The sequence below is a fragment of the Stegostoma tigrinum genome, chromosome 13 (genome assembly GCF_030684315.1).
Source record: "Stegostoma tigrinum isolate sSteTig4 chromosome 13, sSteTig4.hap1, whole genome shotgun sequence".
Classification (NCBI taxonomy): Eukaryota; Metazoa; Chordata; class Chondrichthyes; order Orectolobiformes; family Stegostomatidae; genus Stegostoma; species Stegostoma tigrinum.
The window spans coordinates 25,634,454-25,651,824 of NC_081366.1; the positions used below are offsets into that span (position 1 = coordinate 25,634,454).

The window sequence follows — 17,371 nt, forward strand, 5'->3', positions numbered from 1 at the left end:
TTTGAAGCCAGTGGAAAAGAACATTGGATATGGTGCAAAATGAACTGCCTGTTCAATTTTGCCCAGTTTAACACATTAATGTCTCTTCTGACATATTTTGGCAATGTACGTCATCTTTATTACCTGCAGGGGATAGTAGCAGGGTAGCAAATCAGTGGACAACGAGGATGAAGTGTAATAGATGTGACCATGTTTTAACATTTTAAAAAATCTTAAAGGTGTACAACAGAACATGTCAGCACGAGTAAGAAATGTAAACTTTAAATGATAAGTAAAAAGTTATATTGTAAAGTTGGACCAAAATGTGCATTTTATTTACGTCAGTAGCTGTTCAAAATACCTTCAAACAGGATAATGGAATTTTAATTTTGCTTAAGGCAACAATATTCAAAGTTGGCTTGACATTTTCCAAATTACTCTCTGTCTGATAAGCATTTTATAAATGCATACAAAGCTCAACTTTACAGCAGAACAATCCCCTTTCAAATATAACTTTGAAAGTGTTTCAGAATAATCTGGTGTAAGAAGTGGAGGTGGGAATTATATGATGAGAGAGGAACAAAATGGCCTTGAGTTGAGTTTGTCAAATCCTATAAGCATCACTGATTTTTTTTTAAACACAAGTGATGTGCAAAACAAGGGATTTGTATAATGTTCCTCAGCACTACTCTAATTTTTGACAGACTTTCATGTAAAGCCAGCCACTCACTTTAAGGAGTTCAATTAGTTTGGCACAAGAATGCTGTGTCATTTGCAATTGTTCATTCTGTTCCATTTACTTTGAGATGGGGTGAATAAATTAGTTGCTCTTGGGAACCTGGCTACTTTTAACTCCAATAATATAAAACAAAGAATTGCAGATGCTGAAAATCTGAAACAAAAACAAAAATTGCTGGAGAAATTCAGCAGGTCTGGATCGGTGGAGTCAAAGCAGAGTTAACAGTTCAAGTCCAGTGATCCTTCTTCAGAAGAAGCTTGAAGGGTTCAGAAAGACCCTTGTACTTTGAAGAAAGGTGCCTGAACTTGAAATGTTGACTCTGTTTTATCTTTCCACATGTGCTGCCTGTACTGCTGAGTTTCTCCAGCAACTTCTATTTGTGTTACTTTAAAATGCAGTTGGCCCAGATGCAGGGCTGAGATGAGACACCTCTCGCCAAAACCAGTTTTGAGTACAGGTGCATTCAAAAAAAAGGAGCAGGAGTAGTCCGTACTGTCCATTGCGTCTTCATCATTCATTGAGATCATGGCTGAACATTATTTTGCACATTTTCACCCTATCCTCAAGCCTCTCCAAATTACCTGAGATGAGGTGTTTGCAGCCTTAAAGCACATTAAGGTGGATAAATCCCTGGGCCTGATCAAATCCATTCTTAGATGTTGTGGGAGGCTAGGGAAAAAATTGCAGAGGCCCTTGCAGAGATTTTTCCTTCGCCTTTGTACACCGGTCAAATTCTGGAAGACCGGAGGTGGCTAATGTTGTTCCATTGTTTAAGAAAGGTAGCAAAGTCAAGCCAGGGAACTACAGGCCAGTGAGCCCGGCATCAGTTTATTGGAGAGGATACTGAGGGACAGGATCAATAAATATTTGGATAGTCAAGGTCTGATTAGGGATAATCAGGATGGTTTTGTGCGTGGGAAGCCATGCCTGACAAATCTTTGAGTTTTTTGGAGAGGTAACCAAGAGGATAGATGATGGTAAGGATAGATGGCATCCTCTGCATTTGAATGTTGTCTAAATGGACTTTGGTAAGGCCTTTGACAAGGTCCCACACAGTAGGCTAGTTAGGAAAGTTAACTTGTATGGGATCCAAGAGGAGCTAACTAATTGGATTCAAAATTGGCTTGATGGTAAGAAGCAGAGGGTGATGGTTGAAGGTTGTTTCTCAGACTGGAGGTCTGTGACCAATGGTATGTCACAGGAATAGTTTGTTTATTATTTACCTAAATGATCTGGAACTGAATGTACAAGGCATAATTAGTAAGTTTGCAGATGATATAAAATTAGGAGGTAAATTTAATAGCAAGGAAGTGGGTTGAGGTTTTGCAAAAGATTTTTGTGAAGTGTTGCACTTTGGAAAGTCAAGCAAAAGTCAGGCTTGTACAGTAAATGGTAAGGTCATGAGGAGTATTGTGGAACAGAGGGATATGGGAATATAAGTACGTAGTTCATTGAAAGCAGCGTCGCAGGTAGACAGGGTGACGAAGAAGGCATTTAGCACACTGGATGTGAGTTTGCTCGCTGAGCTGGAACGTTAGTTTTCAAACGTTTCATCACCATTCTAGGTAACATCATCAGTGAGCCTCCAACCAAGCATTGGTGTTATGTCTTGAAGGTTTCCTCTAATTTGTTTTTACCTTCAAGACCATCAATAATACCCTTACTGGCTAACATTCACAAAAGAGGAGGAAAACAACAATAAACTGCCATTCCTAGACGTCACAGCAGAGCGAACAGCCAATGGGGAACTTCAAACCAGCGCCTACAGGAAAACAACACATACGGACCAAATACTGAACTACAGGAGCAACCATCCCAACACCCACAAACGAAGCTGCATTAGAACATTATTCCAATGAGCCACCACACACTGCAGCACAGAGGAACTACGAAGAGCAGAAGAAAATCAGCTCTTCAGCGTATTCAAAAAGAACGGGTACCCAATGAACACAGTCCGCTGATTTCTCAGCAACAAACCCAAACAAACAGACAAAACGGGCCCAGAAACCATAACCACTCTTCCCTACATCAAAGACATTTCCGAAATAACTGCCAGACTACTCGGACCTCTTGGCATCAGGGTAGCCCACAAACCCACCAACACACTAAAACAGCAGCTAATGAACTTAAGAGACCCTATACAGACAACAAGCAAAATGAACGTCATCTACAAAATACCTTTCAAGAACTGTGACAAACACTACATTGGACAAACAGTCAGAAAGCTAGCCACCAGGATATATGAACATCAACTAGTCACAAAATGACACGACCCACTTTCACTAGTATCCTTACATACAGATGAGGGAGGACACCACTTTGATTGGGACAACACATCCATCCTAGGACAAGCCAAACAGAGACACACACGAGAATTCCTAGAAGCATGGCATTCCAAATGGAACTCCATAAACAAACACATTGATTTGGAGCCCATCTACCATCCTCTGAGAAAAAGAACAAGAAATGATACCACCACACAGGAAATGACATCACCAACCCAAGGGAACCTAAACAGATAAATAGAAAGTGGGACATAACACCAGCACTTTGTCGGAGGCTCACTGATGATGTTACCTAGAATGGTGATGAAACGTCTGAAAACTAACCCAATAGCTCAGCGTGCAAACTCACATCCAGAAACTCAACCTGAGCTACAAATCTTCTCAAAACTCATTTAGCACACTGGCCTTCATCAGTTGAGGCATTGAGTATCGGCATTGGGATGTTATGTTACAGTTTTATAAGTCATTGGTGAGGCCACGCTTGGAATATTGTGTCCAATTTTGGTCACCTTATTACAGGAAAAGCATCATTAAACTGGAAAGTGTGCAAAGGAAGTTGAGGACTCGTAGGCCTGAATTATAGGGAGACTTTGGCCAGGATAGGACATTATTCCTTGGAACATTGGAGAATAAGGTGTGACCTTATTGAGGTGTATCAAATCATGACGGGCATTGATAGGATAAACGCATATAGTCTTTTTCCCAGGGGAAATTGAAAACTAGAGGGCTTAGGGTTAAGGTGACAAGGGAAAGATTCAAGAAGGACCTGAGGAGTAACCTTTTCACGCAGAGAGTGGTGTGTACATGGAATGGGCTGCCACAGGAAGTGGATGAAGCAGGTACAACTGCAACATTTGAAAAACATTGGATAGGTACTTGGCTGGGAAGGATATAGAGGGATGTGAAACAAATGTGGGCAATTGGAACTAGCTGAGTGGGCACCATGGTCATCATAAACCTGTTTGGGCTGAAGGGCCTGTTTCCATGCTGTATTATTCTATAACTCTATAACTCTTCATTCTTTTAGTTCCTAAAGCTCTATAGAATCAAATCTTGAATGTCTTCATTGACCCAACATCCACAAATATCTGAAATCGAGGAAGACCAGTCCCACTGTGTCAGACAACAGAGCTGTGCCTACAAAATCACTGGGGGAAATTAAACAGGGATAATGCTTCACTGTCCCAGAAGAGTTTTCTTTGCAGATTTGATGAGGACAACTGCTTTTGGAAGAATGCAAAGTGAATTGACAGGGGAGCCTATAACCCAATGGTCTCAATGTGGACTTTACCAGTTTCAAAATCTCCCCAATCTCGGCCTCATTCCATGACCAATCCTCCTTCTCATCCCCACCTCCTTGACCTGACACAACCTGTCCATCTCTCTCACCTATCCGCTCCTCTCACTTCACTGATAAATGCCTACTTGCTCTCACCTATCACCACCCACCTACATTTCCCAGCCCATCCCTCCTATCTCTATTTATTTCAGAGCTCTCTTCGTCCTCCTCCATTTCTGAAAAAAGGTCCCAACTCAAAACGTCAGCTTTCCTGCATCTCTGATGCTGCCGGGCCTGCTGTGTTCCTTCAGCTCCACACTGTGTTATCTCTGACTCCAGCATCGGCAGTTTTTCCCATCTCTGAGTGAATTGACATTGAAAGGTGAGCTTGATGCAGAAGTTGAAAATAGACTCAAGGCTTTTGCTGAATGAAGGATGATTTTACTTAGTGAACATATCCCTGCACCTACTCAAAATATATTTCCTCCAATTTTGTGCTATCAACATTTACATTACTCTTCCAAACTCCCATACGACTAACCATTTTTGCTCCTCCAATAACTAACTATTTTTATATTTAAAGAAAATTCTACTGTTACCAGATTTTTGGAGTCTTTGCTGTAATTTTAGATTACTTGTGGTTTAGCCTTTGAAGCCAGTCCACTCTTTGCAAGAGATTGAAAAGCAAATGCAGTACAGTTGTATTTTTACATACTAAATGATTACTATCTGCCATTTGGAATTCTACAGATCTAAATGAATCAAACTTGTCCCTCCATCACCCAGTGGATGCTGAGAACATATGCAAACTGAGAAACAATCCACTGTAGCTTTACGATGAGTCAGACAGTGAAATGAGGTTGCAACTATTTGGAATTCTACATTGTGGCAACAGTGCATTTCAGATAAAATGTGATCAGTATATGGTGCAAGAATAAGCTAGAGACAGTAATGGGAGTATCATAAAATCACATTACAGAAAAGGTCTTTTGGCCTCTTGAGTCTGTGCTGACAAAAGGTTACTCTAAATCCACTTTAGCCCTACTTTCCTGCACTTGGCCCATAGTCTTGAATGTTATGATATTTCAATTGCACAACCAAGTCTGTCGTCAACATGGTGAGTTTTCAAACACATTTACCCTCCCAGGCAGTGCATTCCAGATTCCCAACGCTCTCGGGTGAAAAAGGTTTTTCCAAAATTCCTTCTAAACTTTCTGCCTTTCAAATTAACACTCTGACCTTTTGTTATTGACTCTCCAACTCAGGGGAATGGCTGCTTTCTACCCACCCTGCCAATGATGCTCATTAATCTTCTCCACCTCAAACAGGTCCCCACTCAGCCTTCTCTGCTCCAAAGAAAACAATCCAAGCCTACCCATCTCTCTTCATAGCTAAACTGCTCCAATCCACACAAATATCATGGTGAATCTCGTCTGCACCCCTTCTAGTGCAATCACATTCTTCCTATGGAGCAGTGACCAGAACTGCATATAGTACTCTATCTGTGGTCTAACTGAGGTCCTAAACAGCTCCAACATATCCTCCCCTGCTCTTATAATCTATCCCATGGTGAACAAAGGAAAGTGGCCATATGCCTTCTTAACTACCCTTTTAACTTGACCAGCTACCTTCAGGGGTCTGTTGACAAGCATCCCAAGATTCTTCTGTTCCTCTAAGCTTCTCCTTGTCCTACTATTTGTTGAGTACTCTGTTGTCCAATTACTTCTTCAGAAATGCATTACCTCGCCCTTATCAGAGTTAGATTCCATCTGCCAGTGATATGCTCATCTGACCAATCCATCTGTATCGTCCAGTAACTTAAGACCTTTCTCTCATTATCAGCTAAGCAGCCAATCTTCATGTCATCTGCAAACTTTCTTATCATTTCCCCACATTTTCTTATATATCATTTATATACATCACAAACAATAAGGGACCCAGTACAGATCCTGGTAGTTCATGACTGAACACTGCCCTCCAGTCACACAAACAGCCTTGTGCTGCCACCCACTGTCTCCAGTCACGAAGCCAAACTTGGATCCAATTTGCCAAGTTACTCTGGATCCCATGTGCCTTTACCACGTGAAGCCTTGTCAAAGACTTTCCTGAAATCCATATAAGCTACGTCAACCGCACTGCCCACATCTATACTCCTTATCACCTCCTCAAATAATTTTCAGTCAACTTTGATAGACACGACTTCCACCTGACAAAGGTACACTGACTGTCCCTGATCATACTTCTGCTGTCTGTGAAATGATCTATACAGACACTTCCAGTGCTTTATTATTCATAAACCGCATTTGCCCAAGCGCTCTTACTGCATGAGATAAACAAAGGACTTTGGCTCAAACTTAGTTTTGTGAGAACACTTGTATGTTAAAGAAACAATTCTTACACAACAATTAAGTAAACTTTCCCCAAACTAGCCTGACTGCCTGGAGAACAGATGTACTGCCAATCTGATGAACTGAATGGGCTGCTAGGTTCAATTCACTGAACTCCAATGAGTGCATTCAGGGGCTTCTTGGTACAAATGTGACTCTCGCACAGAGTTTTGCTGGCCAAGTCTTACCTGAGGGAATGGCTGCCAAGGGTCCTTTCTTGATCCCCAATTTCTGAGCCATTCTAGAATGTCCTCTGACTCAGCCAAAGGGGCCACATGACAGGGTCACAGCACCTAATGAGATTAGGCCAGGTCATCCCTGGTGTACACATCCCCTTTCCAGGATATGTTTATTCCATGAAGCTAAGGTGTCTAGCTGAATCTGGGGGATAATAAATATTATGCCTCTTACCACTCCTCTGGCTAAGTTAATAAATAATTCTGATGCTGGAACGGCATCAACCTCTTGAAATGACATTGAGACACTTGGAATGAAAGGGAAGAACAATGAGTGGAATTGTTGGGTCTGTGAGAATGGCTCTCATTCATGAGGTCCTTTCTGTGTGGCATGAAGTCCACTTCCTCGATATAATTTGATATTATACTGGGAGATTGCCCGAATTTGCATAGTGTAGCTAATTGGGGGGAGCAGTCCATCCCTGGAATGGTTCCCAGGGAATGTGCCATGACACTGGCTTTCTTCACTTAAACAGAACGCTGCCTCACCCACACCGCTCCTCCCCCACTCACAAACTAACCCCCAAATACCAATTTTCCCCAGTCCCTTCCTGACAAGCCTGCAGCCATATGTTCTATGGAAAGTTTAGCCCCAGGTTTCATTGCTTATGGAAGTTCTGCAGGGAGTATGGTTTCTTCCGTCCCAGCCTTTGGGGTTTTATTAATTCCAATTGCTTCTGAACTAATATTTTTATGGGAATATTTTTAAAGTCTTGAAAGAAACCAGCTACCTGTATCATTCCACTGTAGTTGATCCATCAATAGAGAGTTGGAAGAAATGAAAAGAAAACCTTCAGAATAAAGTCTTACGCTGAAAGAAAAATGTAAGTGTTCCTTTTTGGTGGATCCCAAAGCATTATATTTCTTGGGGCTCTTTCCATTAACAAGAACTAATGACAGGTAGATTTCAATATCAATCTAATCTAAATTTCTAAAGTTTATATAATTCAACATTTTTTTGTTATTGCTTACAGTCAAACTCTCCTCACTTACATATCTACTTGTAAATGTTTGCACACTGTTGTACAATGTTATACTTTCAAAAGTAATTAATCCATAACTTAGCTTTTGTTTTCTGGATAATTGCTTAAACATGGAAAATATTATCTGCTGTCATACCTTTATGACACCGTTTCTGCTGGAAAGTGGGCCCTGTCCTGCAAAAACAGGCCCAGATCCCCCAAACCTTTCTTATTTATGTACTTATATAAACCTCTTTTAACATTGTAACTGCCTGCAAGCACCATTTCCTCTGGAAGTTCATTCCACACACGATCCACCCTCTGCGTAAAAAAATTGCCCCTCATGTCTGTCTTAAGTCTCCCTCCTCTCACCTTAAAAATATGCCCCCGAGTCTTGATATGCCCCAGTTTAGAGAAAACACACCTATCACTAATCCTATCTATACCTCTCACGATTTTATAAACCACCGTAATGTTGCCACTCAGCCTCCTATGCTTTAATGAAAAAAGTCCCAGATTATCTAGCCTTTCTTTATAACTCAAGCCCTCCATGTCTGGGAACATCCTGGTACATCTCCTTTGAACCATCTCTAGCTTAATAATATTCTTCCTATAACATGGTGACCAGAACTGGACTCAGAACTCCTAAAGACGCCACACCAATGTCCTGTACAACCTCAACATGATTTCCCAACTCCTGTACTCAAAGGACCCAGCAAAGAAGGGAACCATCCTAAATGCCTTTTTAACCATCCTGTCTATATGTGATGCACTCTTCAGAGAATTAAGTACCTGAACCCCTCGATCCCTCGGTTCTACAACACTATCCAAGGCCCTACTATTAATTCTGTAAGTCCTGGCTCCATTTGTAATAGAAAATGTAATAGTTTATATTTATCCAGATTGAACTCCATCTGCCATTTTTCAGTCCATTGACTCATTTGATCAATCTCCCTCTGTAATCATAGAAAACTTTCTTCACTGTCTATGATGCCACCAATTTTGGTGAAGTTTGTAAATTTGTTAACCATGTCTTCTATATTATCATGCAAATCATTCATTTAGTTTGAGATTATGTTCAGCATGGACTGATTGGACCTGTTTCTGTGCTCTACAATTCTGTAACTCTATCAATATGCTATATGAGAACAAATGTGACAGAGGAGTGAGAGTGAGAAACTCGCATCAGAAACAATTGTGCTAAACTTTTATAAAAGGGCAATTACAAAGAAATGAATTCAGAGTAGCTGGAGTTGATCAGGAAAGAAGGTTAGCAAAATAGGCAGTTGATGAACAATGGCAGATATAAGGTGCAGAGATTTACTAGGATGTTGCCTGGTATGGAGGGAAGGTCTTATGAGGAAAGGCTGAGGGACTTGAGGCTGTTTTCATTAGAGAGAAGAAGGTTGAGAGGTGACTTAATTGAAAACATATAAAATAATCAGAGGGTTAGATAGGGTGAAAAGGGAGATCCTTTTTCCAAGGATGGTGATGGCGAGCATGAGGGGGCATAGCTTTAAATTGAGGGGTGAAAGATATAGGGCAGATGTCAGAGGTAGTTTCTTTACTCAGAGAGTAGTAAGGGAGTGGAACGCTTTGCCTGCAACGGTAGTAGAGTCGCCAACTTTAGGTACATTTAAGTCGTCATTGGACAAGCATATGGATGTACATGGAATAGTGTAGGTTAGATGGGCTTGAGATCGGTATGACAGGTCGGCACAACATTGAGGGCCGAAGGGCCTGTACTGTGCTGTAATGTTCTATGTTCTATGTTCTATATCTAAGAAAATAGTTCCTGACTCGCAGCAAAGAAATATCTCAGTGAAGAAGGATGCTAGCATATCTGCTAATATAACACTTCCCTCAAAAACAAGATTAAACAAAAAGGAAACTATACAAATCTATAGTTAGATTAACATTCGGAAACGGAAAATTTCAGAGTTTGCTAAATCAAATCAAACAGATTCAATATGACTTCATGAAGGAAAAATTATGCCCGACAAATTTATTAGAATTCTTTGAGGAGGTAACAAGAAGGTAATGTAAGAGGGGATCCCGTAGAAGTAATATATGAAGATTTCCAAAAGACACTTGATAAAATGCCATATATAAGGCTACTTAAAAAGACAAGAGCCCATGGTGTAAACATATCTAATAGCATGAATAGAAGAATAGCTAACTGATAAAAGATGGAGATTTGAGACAAAAGGAGTATTTTCAGGATGGTGACATTTAACTAGTTCAGTACCACAGGGTTCAGCACTGGGGCCACAATTATTTATACTCTATGTTATATTATACTATATTATATTACATTATATCATATTATTACCAATTTGTGGATGTCACAAAAACACCTGGGAAGCAAGTGGTAAGGATGATACAACGAGGCTACACAGGGCCATACACAGGTGAAGGGAGCAGACAAGACTTGACAGATGGAATATAATGTGTGATTATGCTCTTTGGAATGAAGAATAGAGGAGCTGAATATTATTTAAGTGAAGAAAGAATGCAAAAATCTGCAACACCACTGGAATATAGAGTCATCATCTATGTATCACAAAAAACCAGTATGCAAATTCAGGTGGTAGTATGAAGGCAGATGGAATGTTCATCTTTATTTCAAAGGAAATAGTCTATAAAAATAAAGAAGTCTTGGTGGATTATACAAGGCACTGGCCAGACCACAGATGGAATCTATAAACAGTTTGGTCTGCTTCTGTAAGCAAAGGCATGTTGGCATTAGTCCAGAGAAGGTTCACTAGATTGATCATGCACATTGAGGGATTTTATTAAAAGGAGGGGTTGAATAGGTTAGGCCGAGATTCATTGATGTTTAGGCAATGAAGGATGAGCTTATTGAAATATAAGATTCTTAGGGGCCTGACACAATAAATGTAGTGAGGTCGTTCCCCTTGTGAGAGAATCTAAGACCAGAGGGGCATAATCTCAGATAAAGGCAGGCATTGTTCAGTTAAAACAGAGATGTAGAGGAATTTCTTCTCTCAACCTCAAAATTGTGAATCTATGGAATTCATACTGCAAAGAGCTGTTGCATCTGGGTCATTAAATATATTCAAGACTGAAATAGGCTGATTTTTAATTTATAGATAATTGCAGGCTGTTGGGAAAAGCCAGTTAAGTGGAGTTCAGGATTATCAGATCAATCATTGTCTTATTAAATTGCAGAGCAGATTCAATGGGCCAAATGGCCTACTTCGGCTCTTATTTCTTTTGACCTTACGATCTTAGGAGACTGCAGAAAATGCAGGGGCATTTCACTCCTTCATGTCACATTGAAGGCCTTTGCTAGTTTCATATTTAATGATTGCATTTATTTGCAAACCAACTGTAGTTGGAAGCACAGTGAGATTTTTGTGCCGATAGACCTATTCTGGACTTCATCCTCTCCATAAGAAGCCTCACGATAATTAGCAATAAACAGGGGTGGGTTCATTGGCTCAGGTAAATCAAACATCCAAATCTCTGCTTCAAGAATGCTTGCAAATATGACCGCATGAAACCATCAAAGTCAGGCCTTATGAAGAGACCCATCTGAAATGAACAGTTCACTCCATGTTTGTTGTCTTTGGAGACAGAAGGGTACTGCAATACATGTGGACTTGCAATGTTATTGAGTTTGCCCTTTAGTGTTGAAAATTGTTGGAAAATCTGTTTTTGTTGTTCTGGTCTGATTGTTCCAATGGAAACAGTTACAATATTTTATTTTTCTTTCTTGAACTTTCTGTCTCCTAGGAGGTGTTTGGCACTGATGGCCATGACATATGGCACCTTTGCTGTCCACTTGTCATCCAAGTGAGGTAATTGGATCTGTCAGCATTTGCTGTGTGCTATCAAATTAATGGACTCTACTGTTTCAAATGGTGCTTCGGTTCTGATTTGTGTCCAAATATTGGCCAATGAATTGTTTTCACTGTCCCCTTAAGGGCTAGCATATTTATCAGTGCATCCCTGCTGATTTACAACTTAAATAAAATTATTTGAAAGGATCTACCACAGACCTGATGCCTGATTCCATTTATCAGCTACTCTGCAGTAAAGCAATACACCTCACAGAATGAAGGAATACTTGCTTGATGTAAATATATACAGTTTAAGAAAAACAACAAAGATATATTTGACAAGTGGCCAAGGTACTATCACTACACTTATCAAAATGTGTCACTTTTATTGATATCAGTTCCATTCATCTGTCAAATAATTTATAAACATTCTTGTTCTGAGTTTTTGTACAGCAGTGAATTCTTCTTCTGTATTTCTCCAGCTGCATTTCATTAAATAGTTATTTATTAGTCCATCATGAGACACAAGTGACCTGCCAACCCTTATAATAGCCCTTTAATCCACCATTCATATGGTGCTCTAATTGCATCATAGCACTCCATTTCAATCCTTTTTGTTCAGAGCTAACTAACTTGTGTAAGTTTATTTTTGATAAGGTAACAGCGAGTACGGATGAGGGCAATGCAATTGAAACAGTTTTCATTGACTTCCTGAAGACATTTCCTAAAGTGTCACAAAATTGACTTGTTAGCAAAGTTAGAAACTCACAGACTAAAAGGAGCAATAGCGAGATAGATATGAAATTGTTTGAGTGACATGAAATAGGAGACTGCTTCAGAGGTATTTATCAGCTTGGAGGAAGTATTATAGCGGAGGTCTCAAGGGATTGGAGTCAGGACCTTGAACTAAATCTTTCTATACAGGACACAATTTGAGTTTGCCAATGGTATGTACCTTGCAGATATTGTGAACTGTGAGAAGTAGGGTGTAGAATTTTAAAAGGACATAGAGTGGTTGGTGGAATGGGCAGACAAGTGACAAATGAAATTTAATCCAGTGAATGAACAAAATTAATTTTGATTGAACTACGGTGGAGTGGCAATATAAAATGAAGAGTACCATTCTAAAGGGGGTAGCGGAGCTGAGGGAAATGGGTGTATTGGTGGTATTGGAAGTGTCAGAACAGGTTAAGGAGACATTTACTAAAGCATTCTATATCCTGGGGCTTTATAAATAGAGACAATGGCAAGGAAATTATATTAAACCTGTACAAGACACTGGTTTAGCCTTACTTTAAATTGTCAACTTCTGGGCATCACCAAGCAGAAAGAATAAGAAGATTTTACTTGGGGGGAGAAAAACAGCAATGTATATTAAGGAAAGCTTTTTTTTAATGTAATGAATAGTTAGGATCTGGAATGCAGTGCCGAAGAGTGTAGTGGTAGGAAACTGAATTAAGGCTTAAGGAAGAATGTGTTGGGCTACAGAGAAAAGACAAGGGCATAGTTCTAAATGTATTGCTCTTTTAGAAAGGCAGCACAACATCATGGGTCAAGTGGACTCCTTCTATACTGTTACCATTCTATGTTTCTCTGATATTATATTGGCATCTAAACTTTCAGATGTCTAGGCCCTAAGCTCTGGTATTCCCTGCTTACTTCTCTCCACCTAAAGACACTCATTCATACAAACTCTTTAACCAGACATTTGACCATCTTCCTTCATGACTTTTTACATGCTTTCCTGTTAAATTTAATTTTATAATGTTTCTGCGATGCATCTTGGAAGATTTCACAATACTAAAGATGATACACAAACATGTATCATTGTCCATAAAGCAACTGGCAAAGGACAAATGTAAATTTATTTTATTTGCCTTTGTTCTAGTAAGATTGAAAGCACATATTATAGTGTCTACACATTATAATTTTAAAAAAACAGCTTTGAGACTTTTGATATCTCATTTCCCTTTACAGAAATTATTCAGAAGTTGAACTTGTTAATATGTGGCGACCTTCAATGCAGATAGTTTGAGTTTGCAAGAGTAAGATGCTTCTATTTTGCCTATTTGCTGTTTTAAAAACAAATCAATCCCTTGATAACTGAGCCTGTTAGAAAGATTTAATTACTTTTATGCTTATGACCCTTGTTATGAGATGAATTTCTTGTTTCATATTGACATGGCTCATCGACTGATGGGAAATACTAGTTAGACTCATTTGATTGTACAACATTGATTAAAATCTGCTGCAGTATGTTGACTTTGAATTTTAACGTTGGTGTGTCTGCTCAAGCATTCTTTAACTTTCAAATCATGACTGGCCAATATGTATTTTTAATATCAGAAAAACCTCTGGAATAATCTACTTTTTGGGATGATGTTCAAATAAAGTGGCATGTTTTATTCTGGACATTTTTTAATACCTGAATTGCTGTGAATTTTATAATCTTTCCATTACTGTTATAATTTGCTTCATCACTTGCATGCTTTTCTATTTAATATATCTTGCCTGTAGATCTTCAATTGTGTTGCTTCTGTGCAACCACAAGAAGATCCTTGACAACTGTATGTGCAACTCAGTGTACAGTAACACCCCATCTTTTCCAGAATATTATTACCATGGGAAGAAGAGGTGAGATACGAGGAAAAGGAATTTTATTTGCATATCTTTTCAACCTAGAATCCCCATCTTTTACTGTGTTTATCATCAGACTGCAACATACTTATCCAGTGCCAATAACTGTTGGCAATAGTTGGTTTTTATCCTGCTCAAAATGATTTGGCATCAGGATTTCAGCTCTGGGTAGACTTTGGGTGATTAGGTGATGAGGTCAGAATTCATTCTATTAAATGTGGACGAGGGACTGTCAGGATGGTCTTATGGATGCAAAGATTATCAAGAGGCCTAAACTTTCCTTGTGGAGTCCTGAGGAAAGATCCTGCTCTTCCTAGTTTTACAAGTCATGGACAGTGGCATCTAGGTAGTGTGGGTGATTTCAGTTGCCCATCTGCCTGGTGGATAGGTTTACGAGCAAATCCATAATTTTTAGCTGGAGATGGAAACAAAACCCCTTGTGGGAAAAGAAAAGATTATGTAAATTTCAGTTCATACTCCAACAGAAAAAATATTAAGTTAATATCAAGAAAATATTAAGTTAAGAAAAATACTGTTGAATTATTACCTGAATTCAAAACAGAAAATATTGTAATTAGGTCACTTCAGTTCAATAAGTGTGTAAAATGGAAACCACTGGACTAAAATCTGATGACCAGCTATGGTGACAGGCTAGGAGGACGTTAAATGGCTGAAAAATGCCACAGAAACCTGACCCGATTCATTTATTTTGTGTTCCACTGGAGCCCTGTTCAAAGCATACCGATACCTTCCACTCAGTGATTGCATTTTTCAAGCAACTAATTAATTATGGCTTTAACCCAGGATTCTGAATTTAACGGCTGTAGTGACTGTAAAGAGGTCAGTGAGGAAGACCTCATGAAATATGCATTCCCCAATTGGGGCTGTTAATCCTGTCTAATCAGGGAGAAGGATCTCGGCCCGAAACGTCAGCTTTCCTGCTCCTCTGATGCTGCTTGGCCTGCTGTGTTCATCCAACTCTACACCTTGTTATCTCAACAAAATACAAGTTCAGCAGGAAGTAATTGCTGAATGAAATGGATAGGCTGCAAAACTAGAAACAGTGACACAGCACAACGGCTGGCTATTCTGCCTATGTGAAAGGTCTATGCTCCCTGGATGTTTTCTGAGACAGTGCCTTCAATCCTGCCTTACAACATTTCATTTACTTTGCTCAACTTGACCTGGTCTATCCTACTGTCAGACATCATTACAGCGTTGGAACAACTTGTGTAGTGTGGATCTTTTGATCAAGAGCAACAGGAGGAGCCACACCAACTGGACCAGGAGCCAAAGCAGCAAGAGCTGCATTCTCCACATATCACTCAATACGGCAGTTAATGAATATTGGTACAGTTCAACGTTATGCTCCGCAAGTTCAGAATCAACCTCCCTGCCATGAAGGATCAAGAGTATCTCAGGCCTTTGTATCAAGTCACTGCTGAATTCTGTAGCCTCTCAGAACAAGTCCTTGTATCAAAAGGACTGGTTGGGCATGTACTGCCTGTAGGGATTAGGGTTGCCAGAGTCCGTTAAATCTGCTGAAGACTTTTTCAAAACTTTCTTTGGGATATGGATGTTGCTGGTTGACCAGCATTTATTGTCCATCTCTAACTGTCCTTTTAAAGAGGTGGTGGTGAGCTTCCTTCTTGAACTGCTACAGTCCACCTACTCTAGGTAGACCCACCATGCTGTTGGGTATCAAATTCCAGGATTTTGATCCAGCGACAGTGACGGCGCAGGATTTAATAATTCTCTACCCAAAGAGTACTCCCAAAGTGGTTGATATCATGTTTGACAAAACTCCACTTTAACTCCACTGATGAGGTGAAGCCAGTCAGACACAGTACTGCCACATTCACGCAGACACCAGAGGTCACTGAAGACACTTGTGCAAATTGAGGCACCTTCAATTCAGCTCGGAGTCTCAATCCAAATGGGGAAGAATCCACTCTACTATTGCTGAATTCCTATTACTGTGCATGCCTGTGAAAGATATCTTTGAATCTGCCATAATTCCTATATTTCACAATGGTTACATCTTCTACAAGTTTTAAACTTCTACATGCAATGTGTGAAAGCTTCATCTCCAAGAGGCAAACATTTGATAACTCCTGTGAGGATCCCAACCACTGAGGCAGAGAGGGTAGCATAAGTCACATGACCATAACTTGGGAAAGCAGTAAAATTGCTGGACAAGTTATTATCTGGGTCACTGAAAGGGGATTCTGATGCCTGGATAGACCTGGGGATGCATCAATAAGGGTGCTCGAAATGGTTATTCCCAAAATCCTAGAATGGCAAGACAGACGCACAGGGAGAGACTGGATTGGTTAGGACGATATACTTAGTATTGAGAATAATAAGGGGTTCTCATTGAAACTTTGAAATTCTAACAGGATTAGACATAGTCATTGCAGGAAGGGTGTTCCCGATGACCAGGGTTACTGTCTAAGGACAGGGCCTTTTTGGACAGAGATGTGGAAGAATTCTTTACCCAAACAGCCATCGCAGTCTGTGGAATTTTCTGCCACAGAAAACTGTTGAGACAAAAACAGTGAAGATATTCAAGAAAGATGTAGATATAATTCTAAGGACAAATGTCTTGGGAGAAAGCAGGATTAGTGTACTGAATTGGATGATCACCCATTATCATATTCCATGGCAGAGCGGGCTCAAAAAGTTAGGCTACTGAAGGATGAATGGCCTTGTCATGCCTTCATTTTATATGCTCCTCTGTTTCTATATGGGTTTTTGTGCCTCTCACAATATTCCCCTAAAGTGAATAATGGAACTGCAGAATGAGGAAGATACAGGCAGCTCCTGGGTTGTGAATGGGTTCCATTCATTTGTAAGTTGATTTGTACGTAAGGGCAATATGCAGGTCAATATAAAGTAGCTGTTCATAAATACAGGAAATGCTCATATGCTGGATCTGTGAAATTTCTTTCCTGCAAAAGATTATCTTTGTAAGTACAAACATTTGCAAGCTGAACATTTGTAAATCGGGAACCCTCTGTACGAGTCACTCAGCATCATCAAGAAGCTTGTTTGACTAAGA

At 39.8% G+C, this 17,371-nt stretch overlaps 1 protein-coding gene across 6 annotated transcripts in view; it reads left to right on the forward strand.

Annotated features, from left to right (window-relative positions):
* Nucleotides 1-17,371, forward strand: part of atp10b (ATPase phospholipid transporting 10B) — a 258,000-nt gene that overhangs the window by 46,727 nt on the left and 193,902 nt on the right. For 2 of the 6 annotated variants that reach the window (XM_048543004.2, XM_059650616.1), the window contains one exon: nucleotides 11,627-11,691. The exons of 3 other annotated variants lie outside the window; for them this stretch is intronic. The gene's annotated coding sequence lies outside the window, so the exon portion shown is untranslated. Of the gene's footprint in view, nucleotides 1-11,626; nucleotides 11,692-13,650; nucleotides 13,719-17,371 lie in introns of all 6 variants that reach the window. One more of the 6 variants, XM_048543005.2, reaches the window with a different exon arrangement.